The 9,199-nt window shown below is 44.3% G+C and overlaps 1 protein-coding gene across 1 annotated transcript in view; it reads right to left on the bottom strand.

Annotated features, from left to right (window-relative positions):
• LOC1275055 (extracellular sulfatase SULF-1 homolog) overlaps positions 1–7,518 on the bottom strand; it is a 46,617-nt gene extending 39,099 nt beyond the window's left edge. Inside the window, exon 1 of the mRNA XM_061643439.1 lies at positions 7,020–7,518. The gene's annotated coding sequence lies outside the window, so the exon portion shown is untranslated. The remainder of the gene's footprint in view (positions 1–7,019) is intronic.
• Between the last annotated feature and the right edge of the window lie 1,681 nt (positions 7,519–9,199).

Raw genomic sequence — 9,199 nt, forward strand, 5'->3', positions numbered from 1 at the left:
GGCAGAGCTGGCAAAATAATTTATCATACCAATCGCGCCGAAACTGGTGAGTCATGGTTGACTCTTCAGAGCTCAACGCTACTGGATGCCACAGCACCGTGAGTTGAGAAACACGTGTCATTTTCTGATAGGTGATAGTTAACATGTTTAACGCTTTGCTTCGCACGCACACTTTACTTCACACACACTAACACACACATTTATCGTTACAGTCTGGCATGGAGCCAATTGGAATGCAAAGTATCGCCAATTTTTCGACACTCCATTTCCGACCATCGATCAGGGGGGCAGCTTGTGTCGCACAACTGCTGTTACTTTATCTAATCTTTTGTTGCATTTCGGCGCGTCACAATCTTCCCTCCCCCGTTCGGTCCGTGTACATTTGCACACAGCAGCACATAAATAATGCACAACAGAGAGGAAGCAGCTGCAGTTTTGTCCGCTTTGGGAGGATTTTTTGTTTGTCGCTGTTGAGTTTGCTGGTCCCGGCAGTTCCCGGTTCATTCCCGATGAATGCAAAAAAAAAGAATATAACCCAACCAAGCTCCAGTATGCTGCAGTGATGAGCCCCATCGGATCGAGTCGAACCTATCCAAAAAATCATCCACCACAAGTACTTACCATTGCCGCGGGCAATGCGAGATAAACGGGGCCAGGAAAGCGAACCACGGTTTAGGTACTGTAACCATCATCGCAAGCAGGGAAGAAAACAACCAGCTAAAACATGAAGCTACACTCGATTGCAAGTACAAAACGAACGCATGGCTGCATTTACTGCAAGCGACCGCGGCAAGCCCCCTCTAACCCGCGCCGAAAACCGATCCGATCTCGCAGCGATCGTGTGCGACACGCGTGTGTTCTTATTTTCTCCCGCGTGTCTGTACTTTTTTTTTGCATATTCGTGAGGCACTTCTTCTTGCCAAGATGCTGGTCCCGCAGGGATGAGATGATGACAGCAGCGGACGAGGAGCAAAAAAGGGGGCATCGATGCCGGTTTTTCCTTCCCGATCATGGCGACGAACCCCCTCGCCGTCCTGCGCAAAACCACACGCACCTCCATATCTTTACCTTTCGGCGCTGTCTGGAGATAATTTATTGCATCCACCGACGCATGCCACGAGATTCTTCATGCGTGCAAGGACGTTGATGGCAAAAGTAAGGCGGCTGTCAAAAAAAAAACGCCATTGAAATCCGCCTGAAAAGGGAAGGAACTGTGAAGAAGGAACGCCAAATTGCCAAAGGTTTTCTGGCGCGGTTGATGCAACCTTCGTTTGGCAGGGCTGGGGGTGGTGTACCAGCAGCAGCAGCAGCAACAACAACAGTAACAAAAATGCACTACAATCTATCAAGTACTCGGCACTGGCTGCAACAGCATCGCGTGTCCTCATTGCTCCGGATGGCCCCAAAAGTACCTCTGAGAGAGGAGGGAGAAGAAACAAGCTCCGGCCAAGAACTCGTTTAATGAGCTGAGGATGCTTTCATACTTCTTCCAATCGACCCTCCCGGCTGCCCGATCGATCCATGGCGGGTGAAAACTCCAACAGGGAAACCGGTTCTTGCCAGTATCGGTGGCGACGGCGCAGCAGAATAATAATATCGAGAACCTTACACTCCCTCTCTCCCGAGACCACCGTCATTATCGTGCACCACGCTTCCTAATTCCCCCCCCCCCCCCCCCAAAACATTCTTTCGAAATCGAAACCAACCCCCGAAAAATGTTGCCAGCCCCTGTGAAAAACACGTTCCACGGGGCGCAATTGTGGCCCGCGTACGTACAGCTAAATGCTGCCTCGGATCGATGCTGGCCGGAGCCGGAGCAGCAGCTGGCGCCATCACATGTGCGCATCATGTTTGCCGAATATCTCTTTTGAAACCTGCCGTAGCCCGTCCTGTCTGCGGTTGTCCGGTACCAGCATTACACGGACGGTGAGAGAAGGGAGGGACCGGATTCGAAAATTCAATGCCAAAAAGCAAACAAAACCCCAGCCCTACGTACGATCCCAGACGGTGGGCTGATTAAAGCGATTCCTCGACCGTTTATTCCATTTATGGACGGAAATTCGGGGCACTGCAAAAAGGCCGAAAGCGATACAGTGATGCACAGTCACCGGTTGGTCGGCGTGTACCGAATGCGAGCCCCGGTCCGGATGGCCCAAAGGGAATCATCGGAACGCACTCAACATTTCCACCGCACCGCTAACCGCTAACGGTGGGAAGGCGAAAGCAACCTTCACTTGCGCTTATCAACGCCCGATATCATCCGGAGGACATCTCGCATTCGGTACAGTGAAGCCATCGGCACACCCGGGCCAAGCAATGTAACGGAATAAGGAAAAAGGCTCCGCACCGGACACGTTCGCGAAACTCACACATGAAGATAGCGCACGGCAGATTCGGCACCCGCCGGGAAATTGCCGGTGAAAAAAAACGAAGCATAACCGAAAAACAACAGCAACAAGCTTTTATCACATGCAAACGCGCGCGTACACATACAAAGCACAGCGCCAGCAGAGGGAAAATCTTGCACGATGTGCTCGGGTCGGTTTGTGGCGCGACTGTCGCCAGAAGGCCTTACGTTCCTGTGCGTGATCTGGCGAATTTTTGGTTGTTTCGGTTGCCTGCGCTCCTGATGATCATGATAATGTAATAATAAAATAATAACAATAATGATGCCGTTGGGCGGGGACGTATCGTCGGCGGCAAATGAGGAGCGGACCGTGGAGGAAGCATTGCTTTCGCGTGTAACTTGTGACTCAGTTTGCTCATACACTTATTGCTGTGTTCAACTCGCGACGACAAGCATCGTCGATGTGATGATATTATACATTGTATCTTCCTTAATGAAGCACTAACCTGCAGTAGTAAATTTATGTTTGCACATTTTCTTAATTGAATGTTAAACTCTTAATCGATGACATAACATATGTGCCCGCACGTAGAGTGCATACATAAACACAAATAAATCGTTCGCTTTCGCTAATAAATTCCACAATTTATCACCGCCTCTACTCCACTCCATTGCCTGCTCATCGCATACTCCGCTGGCAATGTGATCGCGATCCATGCGTCACACACGTCTTGGAGACACGATCGAACAACTTCTCAACCGTGGCGCACCGGATCAAAAGCGCATGCGAAATCTAAATTCGGCCGTCAAAGCCGGCCGGTCATACGACGACCGTGCCGCGGCATTATTAATTCTCGGAACGAAATTCGAACAGGGCCAAATGGGAGAGAGAAGAAACAAAAACTTACATCAAATGCTGCAAGTTTCGGCACTTCATCACAGGCAGAAAATAAGAAATAAATAAATAAGTCACGCCATCGCAGAGTGAAATGATGCAGGGAGAGGGGGGGAGAGAGGGGGTTCTGAAACACACACACACAAAAGCTCCCATCCATATTTGCATATTTCATCGGCTGCCAAGTGTGCAAAGAGGAAGAAAAGAGCGTCTTAAACGAAAAAAAGTGGAAAAAACACACTTTGCAGAAAACATACGCAAAAAAATGCCAACCGGCAATACAATCGGCAAAATCAAGCCCGTAAAACAAGGAATGCTACAAATGTAAGCAAAAAGTCTAACAAAACGCACAATAAAATATTGCAAATGTTGCAAAGCAATGCGACAAAATTGTTGAACACGATAAAAGGCGGAAAAAACAAGCAAAAGGTGCGTACACAACCACACAACTCGCCCGAAACAAATGCAATATTAAATTTTGAGGAAAAAAACATAAAGCTTACGATGCGGAAATGGTTCTTTAGGCCAACCTTACGACCAATTACCGCCTACCTAAGCCCTTAAGGCTCGCCCGGGCGGGAGGAGGCCCGGAAGGCTCTCAAGTGGTAAGCACATGTTTTAAGGTTCACCTTGATTAGCAGCAGCCCACGGCGATCGGTGACCGTGCTGTGAAAATGTGCTGAAAACGCATGGTTTTACTACTTTTTTTGTATGTGTGTGTGTGTTTGTGTGGCTAAAGTTGCTGTTGCTGCTGCTTTCATCTTTTTTTTTGTGTTTCGATGATTTAAAACACCTTTCCATCTGTTACTATCGTTTTTTGTTGTGTTTTGTTTTCTCGATTTTGTTTTTATCATATTTTTCCTCACTTTTGTGTGGTTTGTTCAAATTTGTCCCTGGTTTCATATTTACGCTGCTGGTATGGTGTTTTTTTTTTTGTTTTGCTTTTTTTTTTCTTATATCCCGCAGGGCTGGGTTGGGTAAGATAACCGATTAATTTGATCATTTATTTGCTTGCAGCACACCTTTTTGGCAGCTGATGGTACAAAACGCCTGCAGTTTTTTTGGGACCATAATTAAATTAAATTAAAAGTATGCAGAATTTTGATACCCCATTACATTTGCGTGTAGTATTTGTTCACAGTGCTTGTTTTAAGAGCTTGAACATTTTTTTCTCTGTGCTTTTTTACATAAAAAAATAATATCACCACAAATGTATCCTATTTCCCTGTTACGATGCAGCAGTTTACGTGGTGTATGATGGTTTACGAATAATAAAACAACAAATTACAAAGAATTTGCCACACCGACAATATTTCTTTTCCTTTTTTTTAACAACTATTGACTACAGTTCTATGCGAGATGGACATCAAATCGATACTTGGTTCGAGCTCGCCTCTTTGTAACATTTAAATAAAATTGCAGGCAAAAGCCGTAAACGGATAAGCGAAATTGGTCATCTCCTCTTTGTGGGACGGTCTAAATCACATCACAATCACGAGCGAATGAAAATCAAATCATTCATTCGATAGAACAAACACTGCTCTACTTCTACCTCTGCTGACGGTTGAACATTTCGCATTTTACTAAAAATCAATGTATCAAACTCAACTGGAGTACATCGAGTGGATTCCGTACCATGAACGGAATGGGTATAGAAAAACAAACAAAAAAATGTTTTAAAACCACCTATACAGTGGCAGCATGAGTGAGCTTATCGCATGTAGAAAGACCAACGAGACAAAGACAACTGTTTGCGTGCAAAAGTACACACCAAAAAGCAAATGTCCACTTTTCCCAAACCGTACAATATCTTCTCCCTTAATGGAATGTCAATGCAACACGCCCGTTCCCGTAGTAGTAGCAGTACCTTTGATACGATAGCCTACCGATTGGTTAGCTTACAAAAACAAAAGAAAAACTTTGCTATACAAAAAAGACAAAACCAAAAAGCTAGACCTTCAGAGGCCACTGATTTCGCGGGAAAATAACCTCGAGTTTCGGGCCTTCGCCAAGTCGAATTGAGCTCAGCGCCCGCATTCTCTAGCCCAAATGGAATGGAGATCTCACGTTGGCCTTAGTTTTTTTGGCCCTCTGATTGTGGATTTCATTTTTGACGACAGCGCAAACGGGGCACGACAAGATCGAAAAGATGAATGAACACGAGCCGTTTTTTGCTTCTTTTGTTGAGTTGAATCTTGTTTCTATCTTTCATTTAGTGGCTTCGTTGGCATGCTGTCTTCTCGGCCCACGGACAGGAGTGGTGTTCAAGCAAGACGAGTGAAGTAAGATGACCCTGAGCGAGACGCCGAAAGGAGTTAGAATGTGTCCCACTGTTCCGTTTTGACTTTTACGCTAAATGCTTCCTGCGTCAAAACATTCCTTAACCACGTGGTAGATGTTGATCGATCAAAACCGCATGTTTGTAGCTTACACTTTCAAACAGAAACGGGTGAATTGTATAATATTTTCTTAACATACACACAGACACACACCCTGTGCGTATCAGTTTGGTACAATTAAATCAATTTTTGTCAGTCGTTTTCTCTGTAAAATTTAGCAACAATTTGTAACAAAATATGTCAGCTGCATCTACATTGCGCAACAAACAAAGAAGCTACCTTTGTCTCTATTGTGTCCCGTATTTTACCCAAAAGTCGTTCTATTTGATTGAAATTTAGTCTCCAGCAGATGCGTAAACTACTCCACCGAAAGTTCAACCATCCGGCATAGGCGACCATGCTTAGTGTTGCGAACCTTTCCATCTGCTTTGTCCGGCTCTTCTCTTCCTCCCAAGCACGGAGGTCCAGAACGAACCGTCAAACCGTTTTATTCGTTGCAATTTCAAGCGTGCGGCAAAGCGGCAACAACCGCTGTGCGGTGAAAAGTAATTAGGCCAAAAAACGCAGAACGCCGGTTTGGACCACAACACCAAGGCACGACGAAGGGAGAAGAAATTCAATTCAACGTTGCGTCCTCTACCGTTCGAGGATGGCCCACTGCCCACCCGGATCCCACAGTCGCAGTGAATCCATGTTGCAGTGGAAGCGAAATTGGATTTTAACAGGTTTCGCCATTCCCTGTGGCGATCTGGTCAGCTAAGGCAAGCCGGCACCACGGACGCCCAATAAAAACGCAATGTTTTGCCAGCAGTGATTTGGTGTTCGGTAGCTTTTGTGCATTGAGAGCGCTTTAATTAAAAGTAATGTTTAGAATACATATTGAATTGTTGAATGATTTTTCATTAGTCTGTTGTGCTGGATGAATATACGGATACGGAAACAAATTTAGATGTTTTCCACGCACTTCGTAATGCTGCCACAGACCTGCATGTTCCTGCATATGAACTTGTTATAGGAATTTCGATGCTTTCCTGTCATGCTTTTTGGTATCACAGTAAGCGGGACTGTTTGGTGTCTTAGCTACGCTTTCGTAGCAACCACAGACCGCTCGGACAAATACCTTGGCGTGTAATCTGTTCGCCCGATTTCGATCGGTATCTCTCTTTAACCCACCAAACACGGGGAATACCTGAATCGATAGAATCGAACCGTGCTTTGAAACGGCTTTGAAACGCACATATCCTATTCCAGCGTTTGCTTCTCGTCTTACTTTCCCGGTTTTCTTTGCTTCCCGTTCGGCAGCTTTCTAAGCTCATGCCGCATTCTTCCACATTCCACACGGTGCACACTTTAATACATTTTCAAATTATTGTACATTTTAAACTAAATTTTGAAAGAAGTCAAATTCGAAAGAAAAGCTAAAAGAAAACATTCTTACGTTGCTGTTGTCGAAGTTTGCCGCACTAATTCCAACGTTGCCCAGCTATGCTTCTATGCTGTGTTGATCGAACATATATTTCGCTGGTGGCCGCTCACTTTTTGTTTACACCTGCGGGCACACGCACACAACATTCACACACAGACGCGCACGCACACACACACACGGGTACTTGGTGGTACGATGCTCGCTTCTTACCCTGTGTACGCTTCACCAAAAAGGACACCGCACAAAAACACGGTCCAGCCGGATAGATGCCGGTGAGGCACCCTTCGCGAGATACCCGCTTGCACACAACACAACCACTGGCGCACACGGTCCAGCGATACCGACAGCAACACAAACCGCCACCGGCCGATCTGAAAGTCGAGCGCGAACAAACACACACGAGACCAATCTGAACGGCAGCGCGAGAGACAGAGTGAGAGACTGAACGAGACGTTAGCGTGAGCGTAACGCGATCCGGCACACTCGACGTTCGGAGTGCAAATGACATGTGCGCTGGATGGAAATTGGTCTGTAGCCTGTTCGCTTGCAGGGTTTGCCGTAGCTGTTCGTAACGCACGGCGGTTTGTCGTGTAAATTTCAGATCGAACAGATGCCAATAATTCTTGTTATAGCATAAATAAAAGTTTGTTGTACTTTAAAAAACATAGCTTGATTTTCAAAATGAATTTATGTTTCTATGTTTCTACAATCTAAACGGTATTTTTTTATATATGAAGCAGTGTTTAAAGGTAGCTAGAAAATGCTTTTTTTATATATTTAGAAGCGTTATCGCGTAAATAAAAGCGGTGTTACAATGCTTCTACATTGCTTCAAGACGACTGTTGCAGCGCGACAAATTTTCTGCGAGCTCTTTGTGCTAATAAAACGTATCGGTTTTAGAACAAAATCAAGGGCAGCCGCGTCTGTCGAAAATTTTTACAGAAACGCAGCGCTCAAGTTTCGCGACGAAACAATCGAAGTTAGCCATACTTTCGTGCTAAAACATAAATGGTTTGACAGATGGATAGTGTGGCCAAAAATTTTCGGGGAAGATTTTTTGGGACGTCTAGAAGCAGTGCTAGACAAGAAAATGTATGATGTTTACTTAGTTATTATACAACTGAGACAAAAATAAAAAAACGCATCAAAACGTCATCAAACGTCACTCCATCAAGTGCAGATTAAAAAGGTGCGGATTACCGAATGTATCCTGTCTAGAAGCAGTGTTTGCTTCGACCATTTTTTGCGACCTCGTTGTTCTAAAAAATAGCTGGAATAGAACAAATCAAAAGCAATCGTGAATTTTGCTGTTTATATGTTTTGATTTTTCACACAAATGCGGCACTCACGTTTTGCGACGTTACGATCAAAGTCGAGTGCTAATTCAAGAGTTGGTACCCACTCATTAAATTTAACGAAAGGGAAATTCAATTGTAAATCATTAATATAAATAATAAATTATTGGTGATCCTATTAAGCTGCAAAACTATAAATTTAATTGAAATCAGTTGCATTTATATAATAGTAGTTCATATCAATTCATTTGAATGATTAAAATTTGATGATTAAAATTCTATTTAAAAAATCTTAATTTTTTGTTTTGTTCGCAACACCTTTCCATGCTTTTGGTTTTCACCTTAATAACGAAATATAGGTGTATCATTATTAGTCAATTATTGGAATGAGTTTAATTATCTAAGTGTAATCAACACATTAATTGTACCGTGAATCGAACTATATCGTCAGTTTAGTCAGTTTAGTGTGCTTCAAAGTGGCCTTTGTTCAACATGTTCCGCAAGATAGTTCGAATATCATTTGCAATTCTCACCTTTCTCAGTGTTCGTGCACAGGCCGATCGACAAGAGCAAGTAATAGACTATCTAACCAATATCACCCACAATCTTCAGACCCAACACTCTGGAGTATATAATTGTTGGCTACTCCATTTTTCCAACAAATCTGTTCTATCACCGATGCTGGACAACATCGCACAGCGCCTGAGTAATCAAGATGTCAGTCTGTTACAAGCGGACCATCGGGGCCACCATGTTCCTGCATTACGAGAGCCCAACATGGTCATAATACTATGGGAAAACCAACAGCAAACATTTGACAACTTCTACACCAGCCAGTGGATAGTGAACATACCGCCCGAATGTCCCACCATTGTCCTTTTCGAGCTTGATGAAACA

The sequence above is a fragment of the Anopheles gambiae genome, chromosome 2 (genome assembly GCF_943734735.2).
Source record: "Anopheles gambiae chromosome 2, idAnoGambNW_F1_1, whole genome shotgun sequence".
Classification (NCBI taxonomy): Eukaryota; Metazoa; Arthropoda; class Insecta; order Diptera; family Culicidae; genus Anopheles; species Anopheles gambiae.